Source organism: Cavia porcellus, unplaced genomic scaffold (genome assembly GCF_034190915.1).
Source record: "Cavia porcellus strain 051 isolate PalLab524CR breed Dunkin Hartley unplaced genomic scaffold, mCavPor4.1 scaffold_10, whole genome shotgun sequence".
NCBI lineage: Eukaryota > Metazoa > Chordata > Mammalia > Rodentia > Caviidae > Cavia > Cavia porcellus.
This window is the reverse complement of record NW_026947493.1, coordinates 73,531,954-73,542,267: the sequence shown is the minus strand read 5'-3', so window position 1 is coordinate 73,542,267 and position 10,314 is coordinate 73,531,954. Positions and strand designations below refer to the sequence as shown.

General features: G+C 50.8%; 1 long non-coding RNA gene across 1 annotated transcript; it reads left to right on the top strand.

Annotated features, from left to right (window-relative positions):
* Window positions 1–5,625: 5,625 nt before the first annotated feature.
* Window positions 5,626–9,546, top strand: LOC134477935 (uncharacterized). The gene is made up of 2 exons (XR_010050249.1): window positions 5,626–6,010; window positions 8,754–9,546. It is a non-coding gene; the product is annotated as an uncharacterized LOC134477935 (long non-coding RNA).
* The last annotated feature ends 768 nt before the right edge of the window (window positions 9,547–10,314 follow it).

Here is a 10,314-nt window from a genome sequence, read left to right as displayed (position 1 = left end):
GCTACTCTAGCCAGAATCTTTAAACTTTTCCAAATTCATGCCTCAAGGCAATTCCAAAAGCTTCTGAACCACATGGTCAGATATTTTCGGAGGAAATGATTCCATTTCTGCCTCCACAGAACAGATTCAGTCATTCAGCTATGAATGCACCAGTGAGTTTGTCCACTGGTAAGCATAGCACTCCCATGGTCCATTCACCTTCTACATGCTTCACATGGGTATTTAGGGGACATTTAGATCTAAAACATAACAGCCTTCCTTGCAGTTACTGACCCGCCATACTCTGTATGGTTCAGCCTCAACTCCTGTCTTGCATGGTTGCCCAAATGATAGATACATGATTGAGGCCACAACAAGCAAAACTGGCCCCTCGAATTTACAGATATTAGGAGAACAGCCTTTCTTTCTAAGCTGTGATTACAGCAGCACAGAGCACCTGCAGCATCCTTAGCTCTCTTCGTCCATCAGCTGAAGGAGAGAATAGCACCGCAGAGCAAGTTCAAACCAAGACATGGTACACTCCAGTGGCCTCAGCTTGGCTCTGGCTTCTTGGTGTCTGGGCCTGTCTGTGACTGTTCTCAGGGTAGGTCGATGTGTCCTTGCCACTTGCTTAAACTAGCTGGTGCTGTGGTTCCCACCATAAAGTGTAACAGCAAGCAGAAACATCGACACAACACTCAGGATTTGGAGGCAGATTTCTCGATATCAAGAGGCCCTGATCAGGAACATTCCCAGAATATCAGGCCCCAAACTCTGCTGGTCTAAGGCTTTTGTATGATGAACCAGAGGATGTACAAAGGCAGCACAAAGGTGAGACAGAACAGCCTGGCAGTTCTGACTAGCTAGCAGGGTGAGATGGTCAGTTACAAGGGTAGATTAATTAATCCCCCATTTATGGAGCTGGGTACAATGGTACAGTCAGGCATCCGGCATGTTTGGTTATGCTCTTATGGTTATGGGGGTCAAGAAAGTGATTACAAAGCCACGAAGCAGTCACAGAGCCAGGCAGTTTCAAAAGAGCAAAGTTTTAAAAGGCACAATTTCTCTTGTACAGTCTCCCTTTTATAAGGATAACTAGCTGATTCATGTTAGGCTCATGAGTGCTCCTTAGCGGAGACTCCAGAAACTAATTCAGTGTTGTCACTGCATTTCACAAACAATGAACATAAAAGGTTAAAAATTCATCTGTTCTCTTCCACAGACTAACCTATTTCCCATGGCTTTAATGACATTGGGTAACCCCTAAAAGAAAAAAGCCCTAGTTCATGTGGCAAGAATTTTTGTGACAAGCAGATAGCAAAAGGCAATACTTAGTTTGGAGTCAAGGCAAACGAGTCAAGAGACTTCACATTGGCCCAGATCAAAGCTACACCTTGAACTTGGATTTACAAATCTAGCACCAGTAAGACTTCAGTAGAATTGTAAATTTCTGACAAACTTAGTGGGTTTCTAGAATCTCAGAGTCTGGTCTTCCTAAAGAGAAGCTTTATTCACAGAAGCTTTATTCCATGCTTTATTCACAGGTACATGCATATGTGTGTGTGTACGTTGGTGTGTATATGTACCGTAGCCTCAATTATCCTCACAAGATACGCATATGACTGAATCCATGGACTGAACCCTGCTTGTACTATACTATATTTTTCCCATATATATATGGCTATGATAATGTTTAGTTTAAAAATTAGGCAACAGTAAGAGATTAATAGTAATAACAATAGTAATAATAATAAACTAGAATATTAGTAATATACTAAAAATTATCTAAAAGAGGTCTCTTTCAAAATGCTGACTTTTCCATTTAAATTATGCTTGGCTGCAAGTAACTAAGCAAAATGTACACACACACACACACACACGCACACGCACACGCACACGCACACACGCTCACACACTCAGGTTCCAGCCTCACACATTTCTCCAGAAAAGAATTAGAGAGTTTAAAAAAAAATCAGAATTTCTTCAGACTTCCCTGGGAATGTTCTCCCGGCCACCAACTCCTTCCTCTGTGACATTTCTACCCCACAGAGCCACTGTTCTTTGCAAACTGGCTGAGCAGGGGCGGGGCAGCCTAACAGTGGAGCCTTGTCTCACTGTCCTCCGAAGCAGGTGGGAAGGTGAATAGAAGCCTTGGAAGAGGGAAGGGCGCGTTTTCCCCAAGCTCGGATCCTGCAGGCCTAGCCTCTGAAAGCTCCAGGAGGCTGCTCTGGATTAGGACACAATCCGAAGGCCCAGGAGGCCCGGGCACCGCAGGTGTGGGTTTGAAGTATTCCTGGCTAGCGAAGCCCATCTCTCCTCCTGGCTGTTCTGTCTGCTGAGATCTGGCTGGAATTCCTGGGTACGAAAGATATGGACCAGGAGAACTGTGCACTGGCTGCGGAGCCCATAGGCTCAGGTTTGCAAGTGTGTGCATGGAGAGGGGACTGGATGTGGGGCCCCTGGGTGCTGGGGCTACACTCAGCCTCTTGGAAGATGCTAATGAGATCATGGTAGAGAGCTGCAGAGCCTCTGTGGCAGATGGTAGAAGGTTAGATTTTGATTTCTCTTGTTCCACGGTTGTTTTTCTTGAAAAATATGCTACCGAATGTGCTGCTTTCTTGTGCTTGATATCTACAAAGCCACAATTAATTTTTTAACCCTTTTTATCTAACTTTCCTCTGCTCACAGATCTAAGTATGGAATGACATTCTTTTAGGAACCAAAGCAAATTGTTATCTAGCTTTTCCCTCTGTCCTGTATGTACCCTGCATTTTTTGTTTATATCAAAGGTATCATATTTTTCTCAAATCTACAGATAATAATCTGCCAATGTTATGAGCACCTCAGTGTTGTGTGATTTCAGTTTATTACTGGCTGGAGCCACACTAAATTATCCTGTTTGTGTTAATATTTTTTTTTTTTTTGAAAGAGGGTTTCCCTGTGTAGCCCAGGCTGGCCTCAAACTAATGCAATCCTTCTGCCTCAGCCTCCCGAGTGCTGGAATTACAGGCATGCACCACCACACCCAATCTGTGTTAATTTTTTATTCCCTCGGTAGACAGACATATAAAAACAGAATGTAGTACAGGAACCTCCAAGAAAAAACTACATTTTGTTAAATATCTTCCATATGCAGGCACCGTGCCAAACAACATGATCTTACATGCCAGACATGACTTTATTCCATCCTCACATCCTGCCATAAAAGGTGCCATTATGACCCGGTTTTATACATGAGGAGACAGACTTGCTGAATGAAACTGGTCCAGGTTCAAGTGGCCAAGAAGGAAAAGACCCAGAACAGAAAAGCAGAGAGTCCACTCCCAAGACAGTGCCTGGAGATACTGCATCCTTCTGTCTTCTCTGATGAACTCAGGTGGTCAGTGGTAGTCGTGCGGGAATTTCAGGGTACTGTCCCCAACTTCAACCCTTGCTCGGGGCCAAGTACTGAAAGGTACACTTGTAGAGAGTTAAACATGTTGCAGTGCTGTTGGCCTGACCTCAAGACGGACGGCAGAAACCCCTTCTGCCAATAGAATGATATTATTTGTGACTTGTAACAAACCACCCTAAAATGCGGTGGCTTGAACCCTAAGCTTTGTTCATTGTCCCCCAATTCTGTGGCCAGGGCTTGGAGCAGAGCTCAGCTGTGTCCTGTCTGGACAGCTCCATGAGGGTCATCACACTGGCTGGACCAGGCCCCTCTGGCACAGTTGAGGCCTTGCGGCTGGCGCCTCTCTGTCTCATTCTGTGGGGCCTGGATGGTCACAGGGAGGGGAACAGATTCCACTTTTGGATTCAAGAATGGCCCTGCGTGACCATCTTTGCAGGCAATCTACTCACTGTGGCAAATATCCAAGCATTACATAGCTAATGCTATAGAAAAAGCTCTCTATGGCCACTTTCCTGGAAGGGAAAAGATTATGTTGCTCTGATTCTTCCAGCTGTAAGGAGGAAATGTGAAAGACAGGTATTTTAGAGGGCTGAGGGCTGGCGTCCCTTGTCCCTTGTCCCTTGTGGGTGGTGACCTATGTAGCTAGCAGACTGAGTACATGTTACCTCTACTAAGACAGGACCTTAAGCAAACAGAGCGGGGAGGGGGAGTCCATGCCACCAAGCACACAGGCACTGCCCAAGGATGCTGCAGAGGCTGCCAACGTAGGGGAGAGAAACTATCCCCATGAGCCGGAAGTGATCAGCTCACTGTGTCTCTAACAAAAACCAGATGGAGGGCTTCATCCAGAATAATGTGGCAAGAAACTTCAGGCTGTAACCAGCAGGGCTTTTACAGTCACTCTGTAAAGCTTATCCTCCTGCCTGAGCAAGCAGCAAACACAAATTCAAGGTCCAAGGTAGGGTTATATTTCTGGGGTGAAAACAAAGTGTATTCTGAACAAATGAAGAATAACTCAAATTTAGGGGCTCTTAGAGGCAGAAGCAGCCTATGAGATCATCTGTAGCCCAAAAGGCCAGACTCCATTTTCTGCACAAGAAGACTGAGGCCCAGTGCAGGGAGTCTTGATGTGGGATGCTTGGGAAACACCAGGGATCCAGTGCCAGGCACTGTCCTTGGTGTTGAGAATTCAAGGTGAAAAAAGACATCGTCCTTGCCTTTAAGAAGCTGCCTGCCAAGGTGCCAGGACATGAAAAACTCCAAATGGCAACAGCTTGTAGGATTCCCATCCCACTGTGGTACTGCAGGAATGGGGTGTGGGGACCAGTGCGCCATCAGCACCAGGTCCCCAGCGTGATGTCTGTGAGCTCTGTATGGAAGACAGCTTGTTTAAAAAAGTACCCTGCCTCCCAAGCTGTCCATCAGGGCTACACTGGAACCCTGTGCTTCAGAAGAAAACCTACATTAGCAAGAGGCAGTTGTACTTATGTCTCAGATTGGGGCAGATCGGAAGTGTGCATGTCCTCACCTCCCCAGTGGCTGCACCCCAGTCCTGAGGGAGGCCATGAGCTCAGGCCCCTTCTCTGTGCTACAAAACTGAGACTTACTCTCTCTGGAGTCTCAGGAGAGCCAGTCCAAGAAAGGACTCCACCGCTGGCCTGCATGGCCAGCCCTTGAGCACTCACAGGAGTGGCTAGAAAGGGGGTTCAGATCTGAGGGGAACCCAGAGAGAGGATAGCCCAAAGTCTCTGTCCAATGGGAAGAAGAATATAGGCAAACACCCGTGAGAGGCTGACCAGGACCCAGGAGGTGTTTGGAAACTCTTGTTCTGTTCTCACCACAATCCCCTGTGTCAGCAACGCAGTAAGTCCATTTCACAGATGCAGATACTGGGGCTCACAGAGTTTAAACCACCACACCCAAGCTCACACAGCTAGCAAAGGCCAGGGGTGTGATTCACTTCACTCAGACCAACCCAAAGAGGAAATAGCTCCCAGGAAGGAGGCTCCAGCTGCCTCTCTACCTCTGCCCCAGGATCCTGACCCAGCTCTCTGGCCTGTGGCGTGCCTGTCTCCTCAAGGCACCCATCCTCTGGCCTAGAGGCCCAAGCAGGGGACCTGCTCTCCCTGGAGCCCTCCTGCCCCTTTCCTTTGGCTGCTAAGCTGTCCCCTTTGGGGTGATCATTCCCCAGCACTCACTGCCACCAGGTGCCTTCAGGACACCCTCACCCACCACACTGGGGGTCAGCAGAGGTGATCCAGGCCCCACCACTGCTCCTCACAAGAGGGAGGTACAAAGAGGGTGCAGACGTGGCCCTCAGGCCAGCGCTGGTTATCGCGGCTTGGTCACAAATGCAGACTCACAGGGCCCTCCTCAGCCCTGCCCTGCAGAACCCCAAGCTCCCCGGATGCAAAGCCCATTAGGTTTGGGAAGCCCAGTTGGCTGGGTGGCTGCCACCCTGGCTGGAGAATGCAGTTCCCTGCAGACTTCTACCAAATCCTGGGTCCCCCTGTTGGGGCCCTGAGTCCACGTGTCCGCGGACTCCTACAGCACCTCAGAAGGCACTGCAGGAGGGACAGGACGGCTGCGGGGGGCACCAGGAGGTGCCACTAGCGAGGCACCCGGGAGGCACCGCAGGTGTGTGTGGCAGCCTCAGAAAAGTGGGAGACGCAGTGACAGGAGCCGGAGGGAAGCCCTTGGCAGAGCCCAGCTAGGCGGCAGGCGATCTTTGCAGGTGCCAGGGGCAGAGCAGGGGTCCGCGCAGGCGCAGAGGCGTGGGAGCTCGGGGCGGGGGCGGGGGGAGGGGAAGGATGGGCGGGAGGGGTGAGTCACCGCGGGGCGGGGAAGCGGGCGGCCTGAGCTGGGGGGAAGGCGGCGGGGGGGGGGGGGGGCTCGGCAGGAGAGAGGGGTAAGAGCTGAGGAGGGGTGGGAAAGGAGGGGCGGAGGCCGGGTGGCGTTTTGGGGCGCGGTTGTTTCGGGTGCCGCTGCCCGGCTGCCGGAGCTGAGTCACGGTGGGGGTGTGGCCGCGTGGCCCAGCTTTCCCAGGCCGGCCTTGGGGTGCGATGTAGGGACAGAAGCAGGGAAGGGAGCTCTTGAGGGAAGGGGAGTGGCTGCCCTAGGCGGCAGGAAGGTCACCCCGAGGCTAGGTCGGGTGGACATTCGCCACAGTGCCCCGCGGTGCCGGTGCGGGTTCAGGAAGATAAACTTGGGTCATTGGTAGGAAGATGGACGCACTTGCGGTCACAGCGTTAAATGACATCAATCGGACGCACCAGCTTATTGTGCAGCTTCTCTTGTCTGAGAAAACCCAAAATATAAATCAAGTGCAAACTAGAAGACCATAGAAAGTAGGGAGACAGATTTTGTTCAAATGGGGAGGGGATGGAGAGCTGGAGGGAGAGGAAGGCTGGGGATGAAAAAGAACGGAGGAGACCAGCTCCCGCACGGAATGTGGTCACGGTGTGCTGCAGACTCACTGGAGAGCAATTCATCGAAAGCCGCAGGCCTCGGTGCATAGCACAGGTGTAAGCCTGTGTTAGGTCTCAGGCCCACAGGACCGCACAGGGCCTCTATTTGCAGACTTGCCACCTCCACAGCCTTCCTGGCATACAGGCCCAGTGATACCAGGAAAAGGAGCATTGTTTAGAGCCCCTCCTGCCCTGGGCAGGTCCCAGTTTCAAAGCTGAACTCATCTTTCCTAAGTCTCTCTCTGACCTGATTAGGCCTCTGGAACAGTGACCACCTGAAAAAGACAGAAAGGCAGTTTGCAATTCTAAAGTCACTTTGAAGAAAAGTACTGATAAGCATCATAATCATTCAGGTTCCGGGGCCCCAGGATAATGTACGTACGTACGTACGTAACGTACGTACGTACGTGTGTGTGTGTGTGTGTGTGTGTGTGTGTGTGTAGGATACCCATGCTCTGGGCAGATGCTGCAGTGTCCTTGTCCACCTCCTCCTCTGGAGGCCTGGGTCTCTCTATGTCCACTTCACAATCCATTCTGCCTAGAAGTCTGCAGAGCTGCCTGTGTGCTTGACTGAATTCCTTCATCAAAGGTACAGAAGGACCAAGGCTGTTCCCAAGGGCTCAGAACTAGGACCCGGCTGCCCTACGGCCCTCAGCTCTGAGTGAACCAGATAGCAGCAGCTTTTCCCTAGGGGGAATCAGGCATTAGGACTCCCATGAGGCTCGGAGACAGACCTGGAATGCGGAGGGAGGTCCAGGCAGGTCCCCAGGGAGCTCAGTGTCTCCCGCATCCCTGAGGGATGAGGCACCGGTGGATCTGGCCCCAGGACCACCTGGAGGCTGCAATCCAGTACAGCTGGGGGAAAGCTGGGAGCCCACCTGTGGACAAGTGTCCCAGGTCCCAGGAACACAGACCTTTAGCTGCTGAGCAAAGGGAAGTTGAAGAGTTCACCCAAGGGCACAACTAAGAGCTGGCAGAGGTGGGGGTCAAACCAAGGTGCCAGGCCCCCAAGTCAGCACTGACGGCTACACCTACTAGAACAGCATTCGCCTATCCTAAGCCCGTGTTTGTGCTGCTGCTGTGTCCAGCACCACCAAAAACGTGCAGCATTTGCTGGCACTTGTAGGCCTTTTAGTTTTGGGGTGTTGGGTGGGATGGATTGTGGACTGGGGTATAATGTTTTCCTAGCCTTCCCATCACTAACCAAATGAACACCCGGAAGAGTTTTGTTTGTTTTTGTACCAAGGATCGAACTCGTGACCTTTCATTTGCCAGGCAAGCGGTTGTGCCACTGAGCTAAATCCACGGACCCAGGAGAGTTTATTATTTTGACATAGATATCAATGTGAATGGGTTTTTATACAATCTCCAGTTTAAAGACTGTTAATCTATCAAGAGACTAGAGAAAAAATTCACTGAAACATTAGACTTAAGATGAATTTATCCTTTTGCTTAGCAAATGTCATCCTGTTAAGAGCTCATAATGAAAAAAAAAACAAGGAAAAAAATATGTCACATTTCCAACAATTTGAAGTGTGGACACAGATGTCTCTGGATATAGAAGGCTCTGGCTTGGATCTCAGAATTTCTACTTCCTACCTGTCTGACCGTGGGCAGGTAACCCCACATGAAGGATGAAGCTGAGGGCTGTTGGGCTGGGTACCAAGGAGGTCCCATCTCAGATCTCAGAGCTCACAACTCAGCTGGCCCTGTTCCTTCAGAGGCCCACCCCGGCACCACCTCATCTGTCCTGATTGGCTGTCAGGCATTGGCCACAAGAGCCCTCCTGAGAGCTACCATCTCTCTGCACAGGAAGCATGTGCCCCTGTGCTAGTGTAAGACTTGAATTAATTCATTTCATATTTATTCTCCTCCCTGAGATAACAATTATTATTTTCATCTCCATCATTCAGGGAAGGAAATAGAAGTGCAGAGTTGTTGAGAAACTTCCTCAAGATCACACTGCGAGGGAGGGACAAAGCCTGAATTTAAAAACTGGTTTTCCAGCTACCAGACCCGGTCCTGAGGACTCCTCCTGAGGGCTGCGCTGAGCTGCTGATGCTGTAGAATGCCCTGGCTGATGTCCAAGGGAGAGGACTCACCACTCTCCTCACCCATGACAGCAGCAATGCTTTCCTTCCTGCCTGCCTTTACTTATTTTGGGGACATGGGTGGATATCTAGCCTTTGAAACTTGATGTTTATGTGGAGCTATTTAAAGGGCCTCGGAAAGTGCTGGGTACAGGCCAGCATGTGATCCAAGGGTGATCAGAGCCAGGTGAACAGAAGCTCACTCTGAGCTGGTGATGGACCCCAGTGGGTTCCCTGCCAGGGGCTCAGCAGCACCCCCTGGGTACCCAGGAGGGATTTGCAGGCTTTGGCTGGCCTCACATCTGCAGCCTTGGCTTCCACGTTGCCTGAAACTCGCTGCCCAGCGAGACACCTAGTCCCGTATTGACCTGTTCTTCCCCTTTACATCCGCCCACGCCCTCCACAGCTGCCTTTGTCTTCTGTCCCTAACCCTTTCCGTGGGCAGTCCCAGGCGTGGCACTGTCTCCCCAGTGGAGGAGTGCTGGCTATGGAGGTGTTTGAGGCAGAGGGTCCGAGCTCCACTCTTTCTCCCTGTGCCTTTCCTCCACATGCAGTGGCTCAGCCTTGGACTTCCAAGTCTCCAGAACATTAAAACAAAACCTCTGTTCTTTATAAATGATCAGATTTCTGATGGATTCCTAAAGCAACAGAAAATGGGCTGAGACAAAGTCCTGAGCTTGGTGTGATGGTATTTGGGGTCTCGGAGGGTTAGGTGGGGCCTTGAGGGCAGCACCCCACTAAACTTGCAGGCCCTGTAATAGTGTCCCCTGGGATAACCTGCCTTTGGCCCCAGTGACTACTGGTGAGGCTTCTTTCTGGTTTCTATTGACCCACTGGTTCTCCAGGCAGCCCTTAACCCTGGATCTTCCCCCTACCCTCTCCCCATTAGCAAGCTGAGCACCCAGCTAGCTGGGGTGCAGGAGTAACCACGGCTGAATGTGTACCCTGGGCTTCCCTGTCCATGCTGGGGCTCGGCCCACACTCGGCCAAGACCTTGTCCATCCTTGAGGCTGCACTCTTCTGGCATCTTAAAGAGGGAGAGCTGATCTGAGTTTCATTTCCTCTGGGGAGAAGAGAATAAATAGCAAAACACCCCGACACAGGCGGCAAAGGCGGAAGGGGAAGGAGGTAACAGGTATTTAATGAAGCCTCTGATAGACACCATTGCCTTACCCAAGCGCCACAAGGAACCACTGGAAATGCCTGTGAGGACCGGTTGGGAGACGCCAAGCGGTGCACCCCAGGGCACCTACTGAGAAAGGACCAGAGGAATACAGGGTAAAACTCTTGAATCAGCCCAACCCACTCTGCTTCTAAGAAAGAGCTCGTGAAGGGTGACCAATCCCCCAGGTGACTCATCAGCTTTGGGGAGCTGTACTTAGCC